The sequence below is a fragment of the Odocoileus virginianus genome, chromosome 5 (genome assembly GCF_023699985.2).
Source record: "Odocoileus virginianus isolate 20LAN1187 ecotype Illinois chromosome 5, Ovbor_1.2, whole genome shotgun sequence".
Classification (NCBI taxonomy): Eukaryota; Metazoa; Chordata; class Mammalia; order Artiodactyla; family Cervidae; genus Odocoileus; species Odocoileus virginianus.
Genome location: NC_069678.1, coordinates 59,669,051 through 59,695,309, shown reverse-complemented (window position 1 = coordinate 59,695,309; position 26,259 = coordinate 59,669,051). Strand labels below are relative to the sequence as shown.

The 26,259-nt window shown below is 39.2% G+C and overlaps 1 protein-coding gene and 1 non-coding gene across 7 annotated transcripts in view; one reads left to right on the top strand and one right to left on the bottom strand.

Moving 5' to 3' along the window:
- The window catches only part of C5H1orf141 (chromosome 5 C1orf141 homolog), a 116,138-nt gene that overhangs the window by 47,905 nt on the left and 41,974 nt on the right, over positions 1-26,259 (bottom strand). For 4 of the 6 annotated variants that reach the window (XM_070467978.1, XM_070467981.1, XM_070467975.1 and 1 more), the window contains one exon: positions 12,692-12,904. The exons of the other annotated variants lie outside the window; for them this stretch is intronic. The gene's annotated coding sequence lies outside the window, so the exon portion shown is untranslated. The remainder of the gene's footprint in view (positions 1-12,691; positions 12,905-26,259) is intronic. 6 annotated transcript variants of the gene reach the window in all.
- Positions 11,673-11,744, top strand: TRNAC-ACA (transfer RNA cysteine (anticodon ACA)). The gene has a single exon. It is a non-coding gene; the product is annotated as a tRNA-Cys (tRNA).

Below are 26,259 nucleotides of genomic sequence, written 5' to 3'. Positions count from 1 at the left end.
TGGACACCTGATGCAAAGAGCTTACTCATTTGAGAAGACCCTGATGCTGGGAAAATTGAAGGCAGGAGGAGAAGGGGACAACAGAGGATGAGATGGTTGGATGGCATCACTGACTCAATGGACATGAGTTTGGGTAGATTACGGGAGTTGGTGATGGACAGGGAGGCCTGGTGTGCTGCAGTCCATGGGGTCGCAAGGAATTGGAGATGACTGATAACTGAACTGAACTGAACTAAGTATTAATAATATAACATAAAGTATTTTCTCTTTAATAAAAAAAAATTTGGTAAAATGTACACCAGAAACAATTTAAATGGATTCCTTCCTAACTTCCTTAATTACTCTCAGTTAAATTCAACAGGTATTTACTGAATGAGCTCATGAACCTATCATAGATAAATATTAGATAAAGGAATCTAATAAATGCATTACTTTAAAAGTACTCAATGTCTTAGAACATAAACTGTATTCTATAAGAAAGCAAAGAAAGTGATATCTGTAGACTTTTTCCTACTGCAAGGTGTTTAGGCCATCCATCTCACACGCTAGTAAAGTAATGCTCAAAATTCTCCAAGCCAGGCTTCAGCAATATGTGAACTGAGAACTTCCAGATGTTCAAGCTGGTTTTAGAAAAGGCAGAGGAACCAGAGATCAAATTGCCAATATCCACTGTATGATCGAAAAAGCAAGAGAGTTCCAGATAAACATCTATTTCTGCTTTACTGACTATGCCAAAGCCTTCGACTGTGTGGATCACAATAAACTGTGTAAAATTCTGAAGGAGATGGGAATACCAGACTACCTGACCTGCCTCTTGAGAAGCCTGTATGCAGGTCAGGAAGCAACAGATAGAACTGGACATGGAACAACAGACTGGTTCCAAATAGGAAAAGCAGTACGTCAAGGCTGTATATTGTCACCCTGCTTATTTAACTTATATGCAGAGTACATCATGAGGAATGCTGGGCTACAAGAAGCACAAGCTGGAATCAAGATTGCCAGGAGAAATATCAATAACCTCAGATATGCAGATGACACCACCCTTATGGCAGAAAGTGAAGAGGAACTAAAAAGCCTCTTGATGAAAGTGAAAGAGGAGAGTGAAAAAGTTGGCTTAAAGCTCAACATTCAGAAAACTAAGATCATGGCATCTGGTCCCATCACCTCATGGGAAATAGATGGGGAGACAGTGGAAACAGTGTCAGACTTTATTTTTTGGGGCTCCAAAATCACTGCAGATTGTGATGGCAGCCATGAAATTAAAAGACGCTTACTCCTTGGAAGGAAAGTTATGACCAACCTAGATAGCATATTAAAAAGCAGAGACATTACTTTGCCAACAAAGGTCCATCTGGTCAAGGCTATGGTTTTTCCAGTGGTCATGTATGGATGTGAGAGTTGGACGGTGAAGAAAGCTGAGCGCCAAAAAGTTGATGCTTTTGAACTGTGGTGTTGGAGAAGACTCTTGAGAGTCCCTTGGACTGCAAGGAGATCCAACCAGTCCATCCTGAAGGAGATCAGTCTTGGGTGTTCATTGGAAGGACTGATGCTGAAGCTGAAACTCCAATACTTTGGCCACCTCATGCGAAGAGTTGACTCATTGGAAAAGACCCTGATGCTGGGAGGGATTTGAGGGCAGGAGAAGAAGGGGATGACAGAAGATGAGATGGCTGGATGGCATCACTGACTCGATGGGCATGAGTTTGAGTAAACTCCAAGGGTTTGTGGTGGACAGGGAGGCCTGGCGTGCTGCGATTCACGGCGTCGCAAAGAGTCGGACATGACTGAGTGACTGAACTGAACTGAAAGTTAGAGTGCAACTTCTCCAAGACCACCCTTACTTCTGACACCAAGTTTGAACCCTCAGCTTCAATAATTAACAGAAGGACTCAAAGATCTCACTGAAAGCCATTATTGTCAGGATTACGTTTGATTATAGGGAAAGGATTCTGGAGAAGTAAATGACAACCCACTCGGGTACTCTTGCCTGGAAAATCTCATGGATGGAGGAGCATGGTAGGCTATAGTCCATGGGGTCTCGAAGAGTCAGAAACGACTGAGCGACTTCATGCACTCACTCATAGGGAAAGGATATAGGTTAAAATCAACCAAGGGAAAAGCACACAGGACAGAGTCCAGGAGAAGTGCCACAGGCAGAGCTTCTTTTGTTCCTCTCCTGGGGTCAGAAAGAGGTTGCTCTCCCAGTAATGATGTATGAAAATACATAAGGAGCACGGCCAACCAGGGAAGCTCATGTGAGCTTTGTGTCCAGAGTTTTTAGCTTTTAGGGGTTCATCATTTAAGCATGATTGACTCATTTCCCCGATAGTTAATCTCAATTGGTTGACTGATCCAGAGCCCCAACTTTAAGTCACATTGTTGTTCTTTCTAGAGTGGTCATCCCTCACTAGACTAAGTGGTCAGCCCCTACAAGACTATGCAGGAATAGACAGTCCTCCACCCTAAATCACATTGTTGGATTATCCAGTGTGACACAAGGCCCCCAGGCAAACAAAGACACTCTATCATGCACAACAATACTAGGACCCAGAGATAACCTCCCAGAAGCCAAGATCAAAGTCCAGAGCTTCTCTTTGGGCAAGAGATTCTTTATTATATAGTCTTTACTGCATATTGACTGTATTTTATTTAAAAATATCCAGATATTTATTTAGCCATTCAGAAATGGTGAAATCCTTTGCTTTCCCATCCCCACCTTATTTCCTCTCTGGAATGGGGCCATCTCTTTTCTTGCTCCACACAAACCATGAGGCCTGGGAGAAGTATCAATATTCTTCAACTTGCCTATCATCCACTCATGCCTTTATTTTTCTTCTTCTTTAGGAAAGACCTTCTTTTATGAGGTTGAACTATCTCTCTACACCAACTTAACAAATTCCTGACCATCTCTCACTTTTATGGATTTGAGTTTTTCTCGGTCTTCATATTAAATTTAAGTCAATGTCTCACCTTAACACTCATTCACCTCCTAGATTAAAGCTTTTTTACTTCATAGTCCATTAAAACTGTAACTCTGAAATCTTGAGCTTTACCAGTTGGTCCTAGATCACAAACTCTCATTCCTTTAGCCCATCACCTTTCTTACTTCCAGATAATGAGCTCTTTGGCCCCTTAGTTTCATCTCTCTCATTTGCAAATCCAGTGGACATTTTTCAGACCCGATGTTATTTGACCTCAGTTCTGAATTTAACATTGCTGACTTCTGACTCCTTGAAATATTCCTTTCCCTTGGCCTCAAGGGATGCTACTCTTTCCTACTTCCCTTGCCTCACTGAGAATATTTTTATTACCTTCCTTTGTGAACCCCCATTCCTCTGCTCTCTCCTCAAGTATTATTGTACCCTGAGATTCTTTCCTGCTTTTAATCTCCTTTTGTTCTAAAACAAGAGGGAAGGAGAAGGGGCACAACTTTTAAAAGAACGGCATAGCCATTGAGGAGACAACATAACTGGTTAGAACCAATCAGGCCCAAGATGGTAGAAGATTTGACTTTCAGTAGATGTTTAGCCATCACTGTATGCTCATTGTAATATGCTCAAATGACACAACAGCTGGTGCCAAGATCGTCCCAAGGTTGACCATAAAGTCCCCAAAGATGGTAATAGCTCAATTTCTGGAAATCCCCTCCTTTCCCAAAACAGTTGGAACAACCCATCCATTTGATATCCTATGAAATTATCCTGCTCATAAAAACTATCCTGCCATATTTAAAATGGCTGCTCTCACCTTTTGAGATAAACTGCATTCTGTCTATCGAATGTGTATCTCTCTAAATAAATCCACTTCTTACCTATCACTTTGCCTCTCACTAAATTCCTTCTGTACTGACATAAAGAACCAGAGCTTTGTTAAGTCCTGGAACGTGGTGTGCAATCTCAATCAAAAGACAGTTGGTTCGAGTCCCAACTTGTGGGCACAAGTCTCAATCTGAGTTTGGCTGGGTTAGTGTCTCATCTGTGCAGTTTCAGTTCCCTTCCTGGCCTTGATATTGCTCTCAGAACACAGTCCAAATTCCACAGTGTAGAATATGGATATGGAAATATCTACTATCTGAGTCCAGTTTATGCTGAATAGAGTTCTGATTTTTTTTTTTTTTAATTTGGGCCAACCCCTGGCACACAAAATGACAACCTTATTAGTTCATGTAAACTTTTCAAATGTTTCAGGTTTTCATATCTTTGTGCCTTGGGGTTCATGCTGCTCCCTCAGCACAGGCACTTGTGAAGAACTTAACTCCAAGTTTCCAAAGGGGAAACATGTTGTCTATGCTATGCCAATAAGACCACTGACCACAACCCCCTAACCACAGTGATTGATTTAGGGAGAGCTACATGACTCATGAGAGATCAGTTAGGGACCCCAGTTAAGCTACCATGGAAGTTACAACTACCGTCAGACTTTTTCATAATAAAATAAATCCTCTTTGTGCATAGACTAGTTTGGATTTATATTTTTCACTTCCTATGAAAGGATATCTAAAAATTGATACTGAGCTCTACAAATATTTGTCAGATGAATGGAAACTGCAAAATAGGTAGATGAATGATCTCATAGGGCTGGTCTGAGAATTAAATCATTTACCAATCTGAAGCAGCAAGCCTGGTGCCAAGCAAAAACAGATATTCAAAACTTTCATTATGTTTCTTCCCCCCTAGCCCTCTCCCTATCCCCACAAAGTCCATACAACACAATTAAAAATTGCTACCTGAACTTGATTTTATAGTACTAAGAAAGCACATATTCTCAAATATTTAAATTATTTTTCCCTATAAATCTTTTCTTCCTATTATAGAACACAATGTTAAACATATTCTTTTATATAGTATCTTAAAATGTTTTGCTTGATTTACATGTAAAAACACAGTATTTAAAGTAAAAGATTGTAAAATCTGACTTTATAAACATTTAAAATTTCTGCATGTCCAAAACCATCAAAACATTTTAAACATGGAAAATTACCCAAAAGGTATCTAAAAAGTCTTAGGCATCATTAAGAAAATGGCAAACACAATAATGGAAAAGAAAATGTGTTGAATTTAAATAGTTCATTTGCAAAATGACTGCAAATGACTATTAATTATATTTTAAATTATCAACAAAATATTCAGAGCCATATGCATTAAACCTACAAAATATAACTTTTCTCTTATCACATTGGCAATTTCTATGCTCTACCAGTGGAAGTATGACTTGTTAGAATGGTGAGTTACAATTTGTAGGAAATCTTTCAAAATATATGCAAACTTTGATTCAGCAATTTCATTTTTAAGAATTTATACTTAGAAGTTGATCATAGAAGCACACAAAGAATTAGGAACAATGTTGTTAGTATAACATTCTTTATAATGGTGTGAAAAAGTAAAAATAGGATAATGGTATCCAGGTGGCACTAGTGGTAAAGAACCCCCCTGCCAGTGTAGGAGACATAAAAGACTTGGGTTCGATCCCTGGGTCAGAAAAATCCCCTGGAGGAGGGCATGGCAACCGACTCTAGTATTCTTGCCTGGAGAATCCCATGGACAGAGGAGGCTGGCAGGCTACAGTCCATGAGGTTGCAAAGAGTCGGACACAACTGAAATGATTTAGCTTGCACACAGGCAGTACATCACCAGAGTCAGCCACAGGGACCAGTAAATAATAAAGTAGGTTCCTGACCAGGAGCTCAGTCATGTCCAACTCTTTGGGACCCTATGGACTGTAGCCCACCAGGCCCCTCTCTCCATGGGATTTCCCAGACAAGAATACTGGAGTGGGTTTTCATGCCTTCCTCCAAGGGATCTTCCCGACCCAGGAAGCAAACCTGCATCTCCTGTGTCTCCTGCACTCTAAGAGGATTCTTTACCTATTGAGCCATCTATTCAAAAGAATAAAATGAAGAGAAAAATGATATTTCCTTACTTCACATACCCATTTACCACTTGATGGCAGTATACCAAAGTTTAAAAAAAAAAAAAACCAATCAGTTATAATGACTTGAATTGACACTAAATATCTCATGATAAGGGCTGCAAAACAATTTCCCCAAAATGTGCTGTTTTCCAGTTGGAGATTAAGCTACTGTGACTACACTGTAGGTTTTTGAGAAAGATTCTTTCTGCAATGTGTCCCTTCTCCCTCAGCCCCTGCCCATTTTTATACCTACTATAGAGAAAAGATATTACCATTATAATGCAGTGAAACTATTGAATTAATGTTTCGACCACTTTCTCTTTACTTTTTCCTGCCACTGAGGTCTGATTTGTCTCCTTACATTGGCATTCTTTATTGAAACAGGAAGATCTTCCTTTTATTAAGAGTTGTCTTTCTAATCAAAATGCTGACCAAAAAATTATTATAAAAGTTGTTAATTATGAAAATTCTTATATTTTTACTTCTTGTGTTATATTTACATTTCTCCTTAAGCTACTTATAATGATTTACTTAAAACTCTAATAATTAAATTTAATAGTTTATGTCAAATACCATTTTATTCTTTGAACTAAGTGTTAAGTTAAACATTGACAAATTGTTATAATTCTAAAAGAACTAACACTCTCTCAAACTCCCTTCTATTTCCTTTTGGCTTCCTCCTGCTGATTTGATCATTCCTGTACAAGTTCTTCTTTTCCCTCTCACTCCTTTAACATTGGTATTATCCAGGGTTCTGTCTTCACATTGCTCTTTTCTCTCAACCTAGTCATTTCTAAGCATCTCGTCCACATCCAAGGTTGAAGTCATCTCTTATTTACGGATGATTCCTAGGTTGATCTCCCCAGCCCCATCTCTCTCTGAAACTCCACTCATTTTGTGATGGCCTATTCAACATTTCCACTGGAGGCCCCACAAACACTGCATACTCAACATGTCTACTCATTAATTATGTCCCTTCCTAAATTTGTTCTGTCTCACACCCTTTTGCCCTTTCACTTGGTCAGTGAAAATGAAATATTGGAGTGATTTTAACATGAATAATAATAATAATTAAAATTATTGATTAAGTTCTGAGTCTTGTATATGCACGCATGCGTGCTAAGTCACTTCAGCCGTGTCTGACTCTTTGCAACCTCATGGACTGTATGCAGCCTGCCAGGCTTGTCTGTCCATGGGATTTCTCCAGACAAGAATACTGGAGTGGGTTGCCATGACCTCTTCCAGGGAATCTTCCCAACCCAGGGCTTGAACCCACATCTCTTATGCCTCATGCATTGGCATGTGGGTTCTTTAGTGTCACCTGGGAAGCCCATTTATATTTTTCAACCTTATTTAATATTCAAAACAAGCCTATGAGGTAAGTACTATCACAAAACCATTTTACAAATGAGGAAACAGACTTTCCTACAGCAATGTAGCTAGTAAGTAGAACTGAGACGTAAACCCAGGCAGTGTGTTTTCAGAGTCCATACCACTAACCCACACTTAACAGGAGCAGCACCAAATATACATATGTTTCTAAACATTTTCTTACTTCCCTCGCAACTAGGTTGGGATCATCTACCCAGTTCTGGACAATGAAATGGGAATGAAAATTACGTATGTCTCTTCCAGGACAAGGCACTTAAAGAAATCGTGTTCTTCTCCATCTTTTCTTTCCCATCAGTTGTGGCCATGAATTCCAGATGGCATAGCTACATAATCCATATCATTAAGGAAAAATGTGGTAAGTTCCAGAGATTTCAGAGTTTGCTGTTATCACTGTGGATCCTAGCCTATCCTGACTGATACAAGCCATATGCCAATAAATGCCTCTTTCTCCTTCACTGTCCACATCTGACGGATCAATTACCAAATTGTTTCATTCCTCCATAATTCTTCTTCCTCTCTGTTCTTTCCATAGTGCCTTAGACTAAACTCTCATTATTTCTTTAATTGGAACAGCTCCTATAGCCTTCTAAATAACTCATCTTCTTGCCTCCATCCTCAACCATCTTCAATCCACACTCCACTGTGCAGCTGGGTTGACCCTTTTAAAATAAGGTATTAATGCTCTGTTATTTCTTAACATTTTTAAGTGGCTTCCCATTCCCCAACAGATAACAGCCAGTCTTCTCAGCATGGGCTACAAGATCCTTGATAAGCTCGATAACATCTCACTGGCCACTCCTTCAACCTTATATTCAATTCATGCAGGTCCTCAAATGCCCTTTATTCTGCTAATATGCTGATCCTTCAGGGAATGCCTCTCTTATGCATCTTGTGAAATTCAACTTAGTTGTTGCCTTTCAGGAAGAAATCTTCCCTGACACTTTATTCCATCTCCTCTATTCTGGGCTCCCATGGCCTCCCTCTTTTCTAGCCTTTATGCCATTGCACTGTAGCTCTTTTTTCCTCTGTGTTCATTTTTTTTCTGTGTTCATTTTACTAACTGTCATATTCATGTTAATATCTTCCCTACCATGCATGCACAGTGTCTGGCACATATTGGATAATAAAATATTTTCTGAATGAATTAATAGGTACATGAATGTGTGAATAATATTCCTAGATAGCCTGCTGGGAATGCAAGATCATTGAAATAGTCACAGAATTGCATTCTCTGGCTGTGATACTCCCAGACGATTTCCCAGATGCCATTCAGCACGAGCTGCCAGCCACCTACGTGAATGAAACATCTTGGATGTTCCAGATCAGCTGAACCACAGATAACTGTAGCTCCAGTCATCATCATGTCAGACAGAAGAACGTTTCAACTTAGCCCAGTCATCGCCTTCTCTGCTATTATAGCTTCATGTGATCATGTCTCCTATGCGTGCAATGACAAAAGTGATAATCTGCTGCCTACCACATCTTTGCCACAGTTACCAGTGCATGCCGATGCCTATGTTAATGTTGCTGCTACTAGATGTTAAGAGTGCAGATGTCTACACTGGGATGCAGTCTTAGGTCCCTGTAGAAGTTGTCATGAATGCTGCTGACCTCCTGCACTTCATTATCTCACAAAGATCACTGTCAAACAGTGATCACCCCAAATGTCCATTGGGACTGGGCCACTAAATAATCTGAGTGATAGATAGAAATAGTGCCACATTCATATTCATTTCTCCTCCTTTATCCTTGGTCCATTGTCTTTAAGTCATACTTTTGTGCCATGACATTCCCTTCCCTTGGATGAAAATTTCTCTGAAGAGGCATTAAGATGCTTGATGTACACAGGGCCTAAAATATGAACCCCACCAGACCTTCAGACATGACCAGAGAAGACTGACAACAAAGAGGTTCGACATGCCCAGATTCCAGTGGAATTAAGACTAAAGCTATTCTTTCATGTATTTCTTTAAGTGTAGAATACTCTCCTCTTCCCACTTCCATTTGCTAACAGCTACCATTTTCCTTGGGGAAACTGCCCTTACCCCTTTCCAGTGAGCTGTGATTGGACTGTCAATAGTACATCAGTCCACTCTAGCCTAGAGGGATGAGAATGTGATCTTGTTCTGGTCAATCACAGTACCTCCTTTCTCTAGGAAAAGAGACTATTCTAAAGGATTAAGTATAGGCTCCAAGATAGAGCAGACAGAGTTCCTCTCAGAGATTTTCTTCAAGAAAAGACTCCTTTCTTGAGGTACAGAATAAGAAAGTTGTAGTCAGGGGATTCTATGTGGAAAATATTTCGAAAAATAAAGCCTAGAAGAATTAAGCAGATGAGAGATGAATGGCATGAAAGAAAGTCCTGGTTGTGTTAAGTTGGAAGTTTCTCTCCTTGAGATACCTGAAGTTAACTGCTCCCCACAGAAATTCCATCAGTTATACAGTGGGCTGTATTCTTTTCCCATTAATTCCCATTTTTATTTAAATAGTTTGAATTGGATTCCTAGCAGTTACAGTTAAAAAAATTTCTGACTATTGCAAATACAAGCAAACCAAAATGATACAAAATATTTTTCTTGTTTTTATCTGCCTTATATTCACAATGGGAAAATGACTTAGAGTAAAAAAAGCTGAAGTTGCAGCATATTTAAATAGTTATCTAATAAGAAATTAATGTGCTATAGTATATAATTTGTGGTTGCTACAATCTGATCTAATGAGGTTAACAAACTGTTCAAGAAATGAAAATTAGACTCGCAGAGTTTTTTGTAATGGGAAAAATTTGTGCAAAATAAATGCTTCTTTGGAGTAAAATGACCATTTTAAAAGTTACTCTGTTTTACCATTTTTTTCTTGCAACTCCAGTTTGAAATTTTGGTGTTTTTTTTTTAAAAGAATATCTCTATAATTTTGCCATCCAGAAAAGAAGACACATGATGCAATATGAAGCAATAAAACTCTGAGAATTCTTTTCTATTGAGTAATGCTGTGCTCGGGATTAATGAAGTTTTCTATTGGTTTCTAGTATGAAACATGCACAAATGTTTAATGCTAACATATTAAATCATACTTTTATTTAACAACTGATTAGTATTAACCTAAGAAGGAATTCTCAGCAAAATATAAAGGCTCATGTAAACAAAGCTGCAGCAAGGAGAACCTGGAAGTATAAAGATATCTACAGCAGACAAGCTAATTAAATTAACCATCCAAGATATACTCTATCAAACAGGAAAGTAGAAAACTGACAACCTAATTTATACAATAAATTGCCTTTTCACAATGTATGTACCAATATGAACACTTTGATTTCCTAACATTGTAAAGAAAAGGAAGCACATGGAAGAAATATCCTAAAAGAGAAAGTCAGTTAGCTACTGAAGACAACGTTAATATTGCTCTTAAGTTAAAAAAAATTGAATCACACCTGCAACTTGTGATTGGTTGAAAGATGTGTTAAACTCTTCAATGTTTAAGCCTCTGTACTATAACAATTTAACAATAATGACTTTCCTGGTGGTCCAGTGGTTAAGACTACGGGATTCTAATGTATGGATTGTGGGTTTGATCCCTGGTCAGGGAAGTAAGATCCCACATGTCTCATGGCTAAAAAAACAAACAATAAGCTACATGTGCTCCATTACTGACTGAGATGTGAAATGAAACTCTCACCATTAGATTGCCAGAAGATTCTCCTGGCAAAAATAGTTAACAAAACAAATTGCTTTTTTTTAAATTGAATTTTGGTTTCAAGCATAGCACTAATGACTTCAATGTTATTTGTTTTTCCTATGTAAACTTGTGCTCCATTTTATTTGAGATTTTTTCCATTCTGTTATAGTATTTGATTTTAGTGTGGAAAGGAGCATAGCATTGAACTCAAGATAGAATCTTGCCTTATTCTACTTGTTATCACCATAACCAAGAAACCAACATTGATCAGATAATTATGTGCCAGACACTGTGATATACATTTATAGATGCAATCTTACTCAATTCTCCTCCAAATCCTACATGGTATATATTATTACCCACATTATACAGTGAAAAAAACTAACAGAAAATGGGCTTATGACTTGTCTAAGGTCATTTAACTAGTGAGTGGCCAAACTTGAATATAAACTTAGATTTCTCTGGCTCCAGAATATTTCTCTTTTCCATCCATCCATGCTAGTGCCTTCATAGATAATTTAATAAGGTGTGACCTACTCTTAAAGAAGCACCAACTGGAAAAGTGGTTATTAACCTGGAATTCTCAAGGACACTTTCTTTGCAACCTAAGAGAGTTTATGGGCAAAATGACATTGTTTCAGGTTAATAATATCTAGTATTGCTTTTCCTTTCAGATGATATCTATAAAATTCTTGACTTCCCTGGTGGCTCAGATGGTAAAGCGTCTGCCTACAATGTGGGAGACCCAGGTTCGATCCCTGGGTGGGGAAGATCCTCTGGAGAAGGCAATGGCAACCCACTCCAGTACTCTTGCCTGGAAAATCCCGTGGACGGAGGAGCCTGGTAGGCTACAGTCCATGGGGTCGCAAAGAGTTGGACACGACTGAGTGACTTCATAAAATTCTTAGTATAGTCCTTGTTACATTGTCGGGGCTAATTAGTTTTCTTCCCATGCTCTCTATTTTAGTATATTGGGGCTGATAAAATCTACTGCTTAATATTACTTTATTTGCTGGGCTTCCCTGGTCGCTCAGATGGTAAAGAATCTGCCTGCAGTGCAGGAGACGGGGGTTCAATCCCTGAGTTGGAAAGACTCCCTGGAGAAGGAAATGGCAATCTACTCTAGTATTTGCGCCTGGAGAATCCCATGGAGAGAAGCGACTAATGGGCTACAGTCCATGAGGTTGCAAAAGAGTGGGACCCAACTTAGCAACTAAGTAACAAAAACAACAACAACAACACTATACGGGACCCCTGTTGTCTTATCAGCCAAACTTCCTCTGGAAACTGTTTCTCGCATTCACCCCTGGTGATAGATTAAGTGATTTAGCCCCATCCTTCCCCCTTCTCTGCATCCCACCTTGACTATAGCTTCACTTGGGCACAAGGTTTTTCTCTGTGCTTGACTTAGTGTTTAACCATGTGGCTGGCACTGACCAGTGGCATGTGAGTGGCAGTGGCAGTGTTAGGATGGCTCAGACTAAACTTCAGAGGCCTCCCATGTGCTCTGGCTCTCTTACTCGTCCCAGGAAGTAGATGACCAAGGTGTAGCCAGCCTAGTCACCACTACCTGAAGTAGAGCTGCCTCAACCAATCTGCAGATCTGAGGAAATAAATGATGGTTGTTTCAGTGCTTTGCTATACAGTATAGCATTAAACTAGTAATAGCTAACAAATTACCTCCCATGCCCAAGCACACTGTTCCCACAGAACTTACCTGGTTCTTCTTAAAAGATCTGACCCCTTGTAATATCTTCGTACAAGATCCTGTCAATAGTTGGTCCAGAGGCCAAATGGGCTACTTAAAGCTCTTCTCAGTGTTTTGAACGTGGAAGAGAACATGGGCGGTGGGGGTGGGGGGGTGGAGGGCACTCTGGCAGAAAGTCCAAGGTGTGAAACCTAGGAATTATCCTCAGCTGTTTTGGCCACCCTGTAAAGAAAGCAGGTTTGCAGTGAGAAGATGAGTCAGGAGGTGGAGAGTGACACCTAGGGGCTCTTTAGTATTTCTGGTTGCAGTTGTTAAGGCCTTGCTGCATTCTTTGGGTCTCTGAACTGGTAATTCTTCTTTGTTCAACTAAGCTGTTTTGGCTGAGTTTAGTGGTTTGCAATGAATGAGTATTGGCCATACACATATTTTCTTTTCCTTTTTTAAAAAAATTGTGGTGAAAATCATATTATGTAAAAGTTATTATCTTAACCATTTTTAAGTATGTGGTATAATGTGCGCATGCTTAGTCGCTCAGTCATGTCTGACTCCCTGCAACCCCATGGACTGTAACCCTCCAGGCTCCTCTGTCCACGGGGAATCTTCAGGCAAGAATACTAGAGTGGGTTGTCATTTCCTTCTCCATGGGATCTTCCCAACCCAGGTGTTGAGCCTGCATCTCCTGCATTGCAGGGGGTTCTTTACCACTGAGCCACTAGAGAAGCTCACCCAGTAGAGTAGTGTTAATTATTTGCACACTGTTGTGAAACAGATCTCTAGAACTTTTCAGTCTTGTGAGACTGAAACTCTATATCCATTGACCAACAATTCTTTTTCAACTCATCCCTTCCTCTGACAACCACTATTCTACTTTCTGTTTCTTTGAGTTTAATTAGTATGCAGGTCAAGAAAGAATACTTAGAACTGTACACAGAAAAACAGACTGGTCCAAAACTGGGAAAGGAGTACATCAAGGCTGCATACTGTCACCCTGCTTATTTAAATTATATGCAGAGTATGGCATATGAAATGCTGGACTGGAAGACTCACAAATGAATCCAGGGTGCTGGGAGAAATATCAACAACCTCAGATATTCAGATGATACCACTCTAATATATCTAATTACCACAGTAATCCAAGTCTATGCCCAACTACTAATTCTGAAGAAGCTGAATGGTTCTATGAAGACCTACAAGACCTTCCAGAACTAACACCCCAAAAAGATGTCCTTTTCATCATAGGGGACAAATGCCACAGTAGGGAGTTACAAGATATTTGGAGTAACAGGCAAGTTTGGCCTTGGAGTACAAAATGAAGAAGAGCAAAGATTAACAGAATTTGGCAAAGAGAATCACTGGTCATAGAAAACATCCTCTTCCAAAAACACAAGAGATGACTCTACACATGGACATCACCAGATGATCAATCCTGAAATCAGACTGATTGTATTCTTTGCAGCCAAAAATGGAGAAGCTCTACACAGTTAGCAAAAAACAAGACCAGGAGCTGACTGTGGCTCAGATCATAAACTCCTTATTGAAAAATTCAGACTTAAATTTAAGAAACTAGGGAAAACCACTCAGTCACTCAGGTATGACATAAATCAAATCCCTTATGATTATAGAGTAGAGGTGACAAATAGATTCAAGGGATTATATCTGATAGAGTGCCTGAAGAACTATGCATGGAGGTTCGTGGCACTGTACAGGAGGCAGTGATCAAGATCATTCCAAAGAAAAAGAAATGCAAAAAGGCAAAATGGTTGTCTGAGGAAGCCTTACAAATAGCTGAGAAAAGAAGAGAAGTAAAAGGCAAAGGAGAAAAGGAAAGATATACCCATCTGAATGCAGAGTTCCAAAGAATAGCAAAGAGAGATAAGAAAGTCTTCCTAAGTGATAAATGCAAAGAAATAGAGGAAAATGATAGAATGGGAGAGACTAAAGATGTCTTCAAGAAAATTAGAGACACCAAGGGAACATTTTGTGCAAAGATGGACACAATAAAGGACAGAAATGGTATGAACCTACAGAAGCAGAGGATATTAAGAAGAGGTAGCAAGAAGAGGTACACAGAAGAACTATACAAAAAAGACCTTCATGACCCAGATAACCACAATAGTGTGATCACTCACCTAGAACCAGACATCTTGGAGTGCAAAGTTAAGTGGGCCTTAGAAAGCATCACTAAGAACAAAGCCAGTAGAGTTGATGAAATTCCAGCTGAGCTACTTCAAATCCTAAAAGATGATGCTGTTAAAAGTGCTGTAGTCAATATGCCGGCAAATTTGGAAAACTGAGCAATGGCCACAGGACTGGAAAAGGTGAGTTTTCATTCCAATCCCAAAGAAACGCAATGCCAAAGAATGTTCAAACTACCGCACAGTTGCGTTCATTTCCCATGCTATCAAAGTAATGCTCAAAATTTTCCAAGCCAGGCTTCAACAGTACATGAACTGAGAATGTCGATATGTTCAAGCTGGATTTAGAAAAGGCAGAGGAACCAGAGATCAAATTGCCAACATCCGTTGGATCATAGAAAAAGCAAGAGAGTTCCAGAAAAACATCTACTTCTGCATTACTGATTATGCTAAAGCCTTTGATTGTGTGGATCACAACAAACTGTGTGGAAAATTCTTAAAGAGATGGGAATACCAGACCACCTGACCTGCCTCCTGAGAAACCTGTATGCAGGTCAAGAAGCAATAGTTCTGGACATGGAACAAAGGACTGGTTCCAAATTGGGAAAGGAGAACGTCAAGGCTGTATATCATTACCCTGTTTATTTAACTTCTATGCAGATTACATCATGCGAAATGCCAGGCTGAATGAAACACAAGCTGGAATCAAGATTGCTGGGAGAAATATCAGTAACCTCAGATATGCAGATGACACCACCCTTATGCCAGAAAGCGAAGAGGAACTGAAGAGCCTCTTGATGAAAGTGAAAGAGGAGAGTGAAAAAACTGGCTTAAACTCAACATTCAAAAAATGAAGATCATGGTGTCTGGTCCCATAACTTCATGGCAAATAGATGGGGAAACAATGGAAACAGTGACAGACTTTATTTCCTTGGGCTTCAAAATCACTACAGATGGTGACTACAGCCATGAAATTAAAAGACACTTGCTCCTTGAAGAAAAGCTATAACAAACCTAGACAGTGTATTAGAAAGCAGAGACATTACTTTGCCAGCAAAGGTCTGTAGAGTCAAAGCTATGGTTTTTCCAGTAGTCATGTGTGGATGTGAGAGGTGTACTATAAAGAAGGCAAAGCAGTGAAGAATTGATGCTTTTGAACTGTGGTGTTGGAGAAGAGAATTCTTTGGACTGCAAGGAGATCAACCCAGTCAATCCAAAAGCAATCAACCTTGACTACTCATTGGAAGGACTGATGCTGAAGCTGAAGCTCCAATACTTTGGCCACCTGATGTGAAGAGCTGACTCATTAGAAAATGATGCTGGGAAAGATTGAAGGCAGGAAGAGAAGGGGATGACAGAGGATAAGATGGTTGTATGGCATCACCAGCTCAATGGACGTGAGTTTGAGCAAGCTCCCAGAGATGGTAAAGGACAGGGAAGCCTGGAATGTTGTAGTCCATTGGGTTGCAAAGAGTCAGACATGAATGAGTGACTGGAAAACAGCACAACAATGGCAGAAAGTGAACAGGAACTAAAGAGTCTCCTGATGAAGGCGAAAGAGGAGAGTGAAAAAACAGGCTTAAAACTCAGCATTCAAAAAAGGAAAATCATGGTATACAGTCCCATTACTTCATGGCAAGTAGAAGTGAAAAAAGTGAAAATGGTTACTGATTTATTTTCTTGGGCTTCAAAATTACTGCAAATAGTGACTGCAGACACAAAATTAAAAAACGCTAGCTCCTTGGAAGAAAAGCTGTGACAAACCTAAATAGAATATTATAAGGCAGGAACCACTTTGCTGACAAAGATCTGTATAGTCGAAGGTATGGTTTTTCCAGTAGTCATGTAGGGATGTGAGAGTTGGAGCATAAAGAAGACTGAGCACCAAAGAATTGTTGCTTTCGAATTGTGGTGCTGGAGAAGACTCTTGAGAGTCCCTTGGACTGCAAGGAGATGCAACCAGTCCATCCTAAAGGAAATCAACCCTGAACAGTCACTGGGACTGATGCTGAATCTGAAACTCCAATACTTTGGCCACCTAATGTGAAGGACTGACTCATTGGAAAAGACCCTGATGCTGGGAAAGATTGAAGGCAAAAGGAGAAGAGGGCAGCAGAGGGTGCGATGGTTAGATAGCGTGACCAACGCAATGGACATGAATTTGAGCAAACTCCTGGAGATAGCGAAGGACAGGGAAGCCTGGCATGCTGCAGTTTGGGGTGGTAAAGAGTGGGGACACAATTTAGTGACTGAACAACAAACATGTGGAATTATGAGTTATTGTCTTTTTGTGGCAGGCTTATTTTACTCAGCGTTATATCCTCAAAGTTAATCCACCTTGGAATATATGAGAGAATTTCCTTCTTTTAGGGCTGCCTAATATTCCATTATATATATTTATCACATTTTCTTTATCCATTCTTCCACTGATGGACATTTAGATTGCTTCTACCTCGTGGTTATTGTGAATAATACTGCCATGAAGACGGGTGTGCAAATATACACAGATTTTCTTAATGCAATCAAACATACTTACATGTGTAATCTCTGCTTCTCCATTTGGGAGAAAAAAAAATGAAAGGAATATGGATGTAATAACAATGGTTTAAGGACATAAATACCCACCAGTGAAACACACTCCTGAGCTTTCCCACCCCCAGGTCCTTGCCTATTTTATAGCTTCTGTCAAATCTCATCCTTCCCATAATTCAGGGGCTATCTGAAATGTCATGTCCTCTATGGAGCCTAATGGAGAATCACTTTCTTTAACTTGAACCTCCGTAAAGTATTTCTGCCTCTTTGTGCCTCTTACCTCATTGTACTTGCTTCACTCTCCATGTTTACGTTGCAATCTTTCTGAAGAAAAAGACAGTCTCTCTCCTTTAAAATCTGTGTTTATTTGTTTATTTCTGGCTGCACTGGGTCGTCATTGCTGCACACAGACGTCCTCTAGTTGTGGCGAGTGGGGGCCACTCTGGGTTGTGGTGTGGGGCTTCTTACTGCGGCGGCTTCTCTTGTTGCAGGGCACGGGCTCTGAGTGCACAGGCTGCAATAGTTGCAGCTCTCAGGCCTAGAGCTTGGGCTCAGTAGTTAAGGCCCATGGGCTTAGCTGTTCCAAGGAATGTGGAGTCTTCTCAGACCTGGGATCGAACCCATGTCCCCTGCATTGGTAGACAGATTCTTATCCACTGCAACACCAGGGATGTCCCAAAAGACAGTCTCTTAATCAAATTTGTATTTCCTCAATAATTCTTTCACAAGTCTCACACATAATTAGCATTCAGTAAATATATGTGGAATTAAGTGATACTTCACCCAAACCCTTGAGTTAAAACTAGATCCCTTCTTTCATCCAAATTAGCCCATATTTACTCTAATCCACCTACTTTATGCTGGAGGTTCATAGTTCAATTATTTTCCATCATTTGACTGAAATTAAACTCCTAAATTAAATGGAGCAAATGAGTCAGCTAGTTTTTTAAAGGTCAAAGTATTTGTTGCCAAAAAGTCAACAGGTTGACTATGATCATCCTTTGGATTAAGATCTATTTTAGCTTTAAGATTCTTTAGCTTTGTGATATATATATAGTTAATTCTTTTTTCCAATCATAAGTAAATGAATTTTCAGGTAACTTTCTTAAAGATGGAAAATTTGCCTTGGTTTATTTTTCTTTATATCTTTACATAGGAATGTTCTGGGCTCAGTCCTAGGACTTCTTCCCTTTTCTATCTCTAGTTTGTATATACTTTCTTGGTAATCTCACTCATGCCTGTGGCTTTGAATTCTGTGTATGTGCAGAAGACACTTAAATTTTTGTATCTCATCTGTATCCCTCCTCTGAATTTCAGACTGATATGACCAACTGGCTATTCAACATCCCTGTCTGGATACTTAATAGACATTCTAAAGCTATCATGTCCTAGAATAAATTCCAAATTCCCTACCCCATTCCTCTGCAAAATATCTTCCTCTTGAAGAAGATATTTTATCCCATCTCAACTAATGGCCACTTCACCCAACCTTTCTAGTTGCTTAGGCCAGAATCCTTGAAGTCAAATCATGGTCATTCTTCTCTTTAAAACACTCTAATAGCTTCTCATCTCAACTGTCAGAAGAGCTGAAAGCCCACGCAGCCTGACACTATCACTCACCACCCCACTTCATGACAGTTTCTTCTCCAACCTCACTTCCTTCTGATTTTATCTCCTGCTTTCATCTCCCCTTGCTTACTAAGCTCCTCCTACACTGGCTTCCTTACCTGTACTCAAAAGCAGCCCAGAGCTTCTTTTCTTACCCTATCTGTCCCCTCCACTGTTCTTCCTGTCTGAAGCACACTTCTTCAAATTAAACCCACAGCCCCTCACTCAAGCCCACCAGATCTTCACTCAAACATCACATTCCAGCAAGACCTTCTCTGAGCACACTGAACTCTGTCTACATTTCCCACTTTATTTCTCTCCAAATGGTAACACCATCTAAAACTATAATTCACGTATTTATTTTACTTACTGTCTCCCCATGCTAGAATATAAGCTTCATGAAGACTAGACAATAGAACATAGTATGTTTTCTTATACACTGAATTTTCAAGTCCATTCCTGCATTCTTTCCAGCACTAAGTTGAAATGTCACTGAGAATTTGATGAATGTTGAGTACTAGAGTATTAAAATGGTTGTCCTAAAAGCATTATTTAGTAGAACATGACTTAGTGATTGAACAACAACAGTCATTTTTTGGATGTACCAGCAAATCCCCCCTGAGCACATAAACATAAAAATTGAAGAGGAGTATTTAAATGATGCTTTATATTTAAAAAAGAACAATATGGTGCCACTGGCATAAAAATAGACAGACCAATGGAATAGAAGAAATATCCCAGAAATAAACTCATGCATATGCGATCAAGCAGTCTTTGACAAAGTACACACAATAGGGAAAATAAAGTCTCTTCAATAAATGTTGCTGAGGAATCTGGATATCCACATGGAAAATAATGAAATTAGACCCCTATCTTACATCATTCAAAAAATTAACTGAAATTAATTAAAGACTTAAATACAGGACACGAAACCATAAAATTCCTGGAAGAAAACATAGGGGGAAATCTCCTTGACATTGCCTTGGCAATGATTTTTTTGGATATGACACCATAAGCACAGACAACAAAATCAAAAGTAATCAAGTGGGACTACATTCAACTGAAAAGCTTCTGCACAGCAAAGAAAATGATCAACACAAAGTAAAGGCAGAAATGTGGAATGAGAAAAAATAATCGCAAACTACATATCTGATAAGGGGCTAATATCCAAAATGTATAAAGAACTCATATAACTCAATAGCAGAAAAACAATCTGATTAAAAAATGGGTGGAGAAATTGAATAAACATATTTCCAAAAAAATATACACAAACAGCCAACTGGTAAATGAGAAGATGCTCAGTATCACTAATCATGAGAAAAATGTACATCAAAACCACAGAGAGAGATATTACCTTATACTTGTTAGAATGACTTTTATTAAAAAAACAAAAAATAACAAATATTAGGGAGGATGTGCAGAAAAAAAGGAAACCTTAAATACTGTTGGTAGTAATGTAAAATGGTACAGCCTTTATGGAAGACAGTGTGTGTGTGTGTCTGTGTGTGTCTGTGTGTGAGTTGTGTCCAGCTCTTTGTGATCCCATGAACTGTAGTCTGTCAGGCTCCTCTGTCCATCGAATTCTCCAGGCAAGAATACTGGAGTGGGTTGCCAGTCCTTTCCCCCAGGGGATTTCCAGGGATTGAACCTGGGTCTCCTGCATTGCAGGCTGAGTCACCAGGAGAGTCCTATTCAATATCTTTACTACCTTAAAACAACACTGTTATAACTTATCACATGTTATTAAATTTTTTGGTCAAATGTCAAAGAACAGCAAGCTCTTTGAAGTCAGGGATATGCTCAAGCCATCCCTGTATCCTGAGCCTGTGACCGTCACACGATAGAAAATCAGGAATATGATTAGTAAATAAAGTAATCCTCTCTGGCGATATGCAGTCAAGCAGGAACTGTAGCAACTCTAAATAGACCTTTAATGGCTGGGGTGCAGCTGGACCTAAAGGTTGAATGATCTAGGGCATTGCAGACAGAAGTTAAGCTATCAGTAGGCTGTCAGAGATTGCTGCTGGCGGTAGCGATCCCAGTGCACGTAGCCCTCGTTTTTGCAGTAGTCGCCTTTCTGGTCTCAGAAGTAGCAACCATAAGTACCCACCACACTGTGGTCAAACACCACTCATTGTTTTCCACCAGGCTGACCAGCTTCTCAGCCAGATGCAGGGCCAGGTTCTGCTGGGTGGTGGGCTTGATGTGGTGCATCATCGCTGTCTGCGTCAGTTGGTCCAGGGAGGCCATCAATTCATTGTTAGGAATGTACAATGGGAAGACAGTATAGAGGTTCCTTAAGAAATTAAAAATTAAACTACCATATGATCCAGCTATTCCATCCCTGGGTATATATCTGAAGTAACTGAAATCAGTATCTTGAAGAGATACCTGTACACCCATGTGCATTGCCTTTATATACAATATATACAATAATCAAGATATGAAAACAACCTACTTGTCTGACAAGATGAATGGATAAAAAAGATGTGATGTATATATACAATGGAATATTATTCAGCCATGAGAAAGAACAGAATCCTGCCATTTGCAACAACATGGATGTATCTGGAGGACATTATGCAAAATGAAATAAAGCAGACAGAGGAAGACAAATACTGCTGGGTATCACTTATATGAGGGATCAAAAAAAAAACCCCAAAGCAATGAAACTCATAGAAACAGAGAGTAGAGTAGTAATTCCCAGGGGCTGTGAAAGTGAAGTGAAAGTGAAAGTTGCTCAGTCATGTCCAACTCTTTGCAACCTCATGGACTATACAGTTCATGGAATTCTCCAGGCCAGAATACTGGAGTGGGTAGCCTTTCTCTACTCCAGAGGATCTTCTCAATCCAGGGATCAAACCCAGGTCTCCAGCATTGTAAGCAGATTCTTCACCAGCCAAGCCACAAGAGAAGCCCAAGAATACTGGAGTGGGTAGCCTATACCTTCTCCAACAGATCTTACTGGCCCAGGAATCAAACCGGGGTCTCCTGCATTGCAGGCAGATTCTTTACCAACTGAGCTACCAGGGAAGCCCCCCAGGGACTGTGGGGTGGAGGAAATGGGGAGATATTGATCCAAGGATGCAAACGTTTATTTATAAGATGAAGAATTTCTGAGGATCTAATGTACAGCATGGTGACTATATTTATAATACCATATTGCATACTTGCTAAGAGACTAGATCTGAAGTGTTCTCGCGCATGCGCACACACACACACACACACACACACACACACACACACACAGAAGAAGGATAAAATAACTATGTGAGGAAATGTGATTAGCTTGATTATGGTAACCATTTAACATATGTATACATATACTAAATCATCACATTGTACACTTCATATGCAATTTTGTCAATTATACCTCAATTTTAAAAATATTTACTGTTATTGAATTTCTGGTACAGCCTTCTTTTCTTTGAGTCACGAAAGTCTCAAGATCTTTCTTAAAGAAGATGATAGAAGAATGAAGGAGAATATAATGGGATAAAAACTCTTCCCCCTCCACTTCAGTTGGATTTATATAAATAAAATATACCCATTAGTAGGCATATAATTCCCTCCAGCTACCTCATATTTTAGAATTGACTAGGAAAGAATCTCCTCTTTATATCCTTCCCTTTAAAGACTTCCTAGTCCTTAATGTGTTTAGTATTTTTTAATGTTTAAAAATTATCATATATAATATGCTTATCCTAAAAAATAGGAAGTTACAGAAAAGCAAAAGGAAGAAAAAGTATCCATAATTTCATAATCCAAAGAAACCATTTTTTGGTGTATTTTTCCACATATGGATTTTGTTTGGCTAGTATAGTATCACTTCATGGCAAATAGATGGGGAAACAACAGAAACAGTGGCTGACTTTATTTTGGGGGCTCCAAAATCACTGCAGATTGTGACTGCAGCCATGAAATTAAAAGACACTTGCTCCTTGGAAGGAAAGTTATGACCAACCTAGACAGCATATTAAAAAGCAGAGACATTACTTTGCCAACAAAGGTCCATATAGTTAAAGCAATAGTTTTTCCAGTAGTCATGTATGGATGTGAGAGTTAGACTATAAAGAAAGCTGAGCACTGAAGAATTGATGATTTTGAATGGTAGTGTTGAAGAACACTCTTGAGTGTCCCTTGGACTGCAAGGAGATCAAGCAAGTCCATCCTAAAGGAAATCAGTCCTGAATATTCATTTGAAGGACTGATGCTGAAGCTGAAACTCCAATACTTTGGTCACCTATGTGGAGAACTGACTCCTTGGAAAAGACTCTGATGCTGGGAAAGATTGAAGATAGGAGAAGAAGGGGATAACAGAGGATGGGATGGTTGGATGGCATCACCGACTCAATGGACATGAGTTTGAGCAAGCTCTGGGAGATGGTGATGGACAGGGAAACCTGGCGTGCTGCAGTCCATGGGGTCGCAAAGAGTCAGACATGACTGAGTGAGTGAACTGAACTGAACTGAGTATAGGGGAGCACTTAGTATAGTAGTCTTCCAAATGTTTTTCTTTTTTTTTTTTAATTTGAAATTTTATTTATTTTGGTAAAAAACACATGAGCTTACTCTTAATAAATTTTAAGTATATAGTACAATATTCAGTTATTATTTATATTCTGCTGTTCATACAATGAGTTGCTAATGACAGTTCACAGCTCAGGGCTCATTACTATCATCGATTCGAGTAAGCACCACCTCTTGTTTATTTACAGATATATGTATATATAAATGTGTAAATATGTATATTCACAAATATCTTCCCTCTGCCCATTTTTATTGCTTGCCTGCTTTCCAGTGCACTTTTTTTTTTAATTTTTTTTCCATTTATTTTTATTAGTTGGAGGCTAATTACTTTACAACATTGCAGTGGTTTTTGTCATACATTGAAATCCAAATGTTTTTCTTAAATACCCTTAAAATAAACTTTAAAAATTATGTACCCTTTTGCATATTTTTAAATGAACCTCTAGAATATTAAACACAAGTCTAAAAGAGTTTGCTTCCTTTTAAATAGACAATAGAAATTATTGAATATTTTATAAGATAAAATAAGCAAAAGAAGTCTGAGTAGGAACAAATATGCTATGATATAGTTTGATAAATGACTTTTAGCTGCCTTATTCAATTGTTGTTGCTCAGTTGCTAAGTCGTATCTAACCCTTTGCAACTCCAAGGACCGCAGTGCACCAGGCTTCCCTGTCCTTCACTATCTCCAGGAGTTTGCTCAAACTCATGCCCATTGCGTTGGTCATGCTACCAAACCATCTAATCCTCTGCTGCCCTCTTCTTTTGCCTTCAATCTTTCCCAGCATCAAGGCCTATTCCAATGAGTTGGCTCTTCTCATCAAGTGGCCAAAATATTGGAGCTTCAGCTTCAGCATTAGTCCTTCCAAATGAATATTCAGGGTTGATTTCCTTTAGGATTGACTAGTTTGATATCCTTGCAGTCCAAGGGACTCTCAGGAGTCTTCTCCAGCACCACAATTTGAAAGCATCAATTCTTTGGTGATCAGTGTTCTTTACCTTATTCAATAAAGTACAGCATATCTGAAATAAATCAAGTAAAATTTTACACATGAATTTTATCCAATGTATCTAGAAAAAAATATCATAGTCCATCAAGCATCTTATTTACATTTAAGAGGATAATCATAAGTTTCCCATATTGCTCGTGGTGTTCAGCATTTAGACTATTTCAAAATGGGCCCAAATATCCCAAATTGGCTAAAATTTAGAGTAAGTCAACATGGGCTGAAATACTGGTATTGTAATAAGCTTCACTTTTCTAAAATACGTATGCAATGCAAGAAAAGATCAGAAACCTTGTGAATTTAAAGTGCCTTGATTAGTTATTCAAAGAGTTCTCCCTGAAACCAGTACTCCCATTTCTCTGTTTGTTTGATACCCTGGCGTTAATTATACCCAGGGTCATGCACAATGCTGAGATTTGTGATGGAGGGCTACCATTCTATGAAGTGAAAGAATGACTACTATGAACCCAGCTCATTCTCAGAGAAGTCAAATTTAGGAAAGGGCACATTAGGAAGTTAAAAATCTTGAAACTGATCTCCTTAAAAGTATGCGTGAAGTCTCCAAGAGCTACAGTTGTACATTGAAGGTGGTTTTTTTCCCCCCAAATTTTAAACTTTTTATTTTGTATTGGGGTACAGCTGATTAACAGTGTTGTGATAGTTTCAGGTGAACAGCAAAGGGACTCAGCCATACATGTGTGTGTATCCATTCACCCCAAATTCCACCCCGCCCCTCCCACCATCCAGGCTGGCATAAAACATTGAGGAGAGTTCCACGTGTGATACAGTAGGTACTTGTTGCTTGTCCATTCTGAATACACCAGTGTGTACTTTGAAAGTTTTGAGTTCACTTCCACTTCTGAGCATTCTTAAGTCTCTAAAAAGTTTATAGGAAATAAGGTAGAGTTGACATTTAATGCACACCTCACAGGAAATGGTGATGATTCAGCCAGTAGCACCCATTCCTCTGACAGAGCTGAATGAACCGTAAGGTGTTTGATACTGAGAAATGTCGAGCAGTTGCATGTAGGCACTGTCCTTTGGATGAGTCAAAAGATTTATGGTATTTATTTCTTTTCAAAGAATCTATATAACTCTTTATGAATAATGGCACTATTAATTCAGTAGTTGAGAAAATTAATAAAGTGATAACACCTCCTTTCTCTGGCATATTTGAAGAATGAGTTTTTCCAGGTAAAAGTATTGTCAAGATAATTAAAACATAATTTCAAGACCAGGAAGTTAGAAAAACAAGTTCAACATTTTTGATAAAAAGTTTTCTGAAATGAGTAATATTTTCTGTTACCTTCTTAGATTAAAACTGTGGAACTGAAATTGTACTTTTTGTAATTACTCAGTTGTGAGTGCTGAAAAGTAGAGCGCACCCAGACAGTGAGCTGGGCACTGCTGGTGGAGCAAAGTGATACGGTATGGTCCAAGCCCACTGGACAGTGATGGGGTGGCAGTAGGGGCAGTTGAAAGAGGCATGCTGGTGCCATAAAAAGGGAGAAGATTTAATGATCTGCAGGGAAACCAGAGTTATTTGGTACCATAAAATCTAGTTGAGAGTCACAAGTGTAAGATGGAACTGGAGGCAACAGGTGAGAAACCTATTCTGAGTCATTGACACAGATCAGGTAAACTTTGCCCTGTGGGAGTTGGCATTCAGGGCAGAAGCTTGCAGAAGTGTGAACCTCCTGTGTGTTCCTCTGCTTCCCTGCTTTTATATCTTTCTACTACCATTTTGTCCTTCTCTATTGTAACT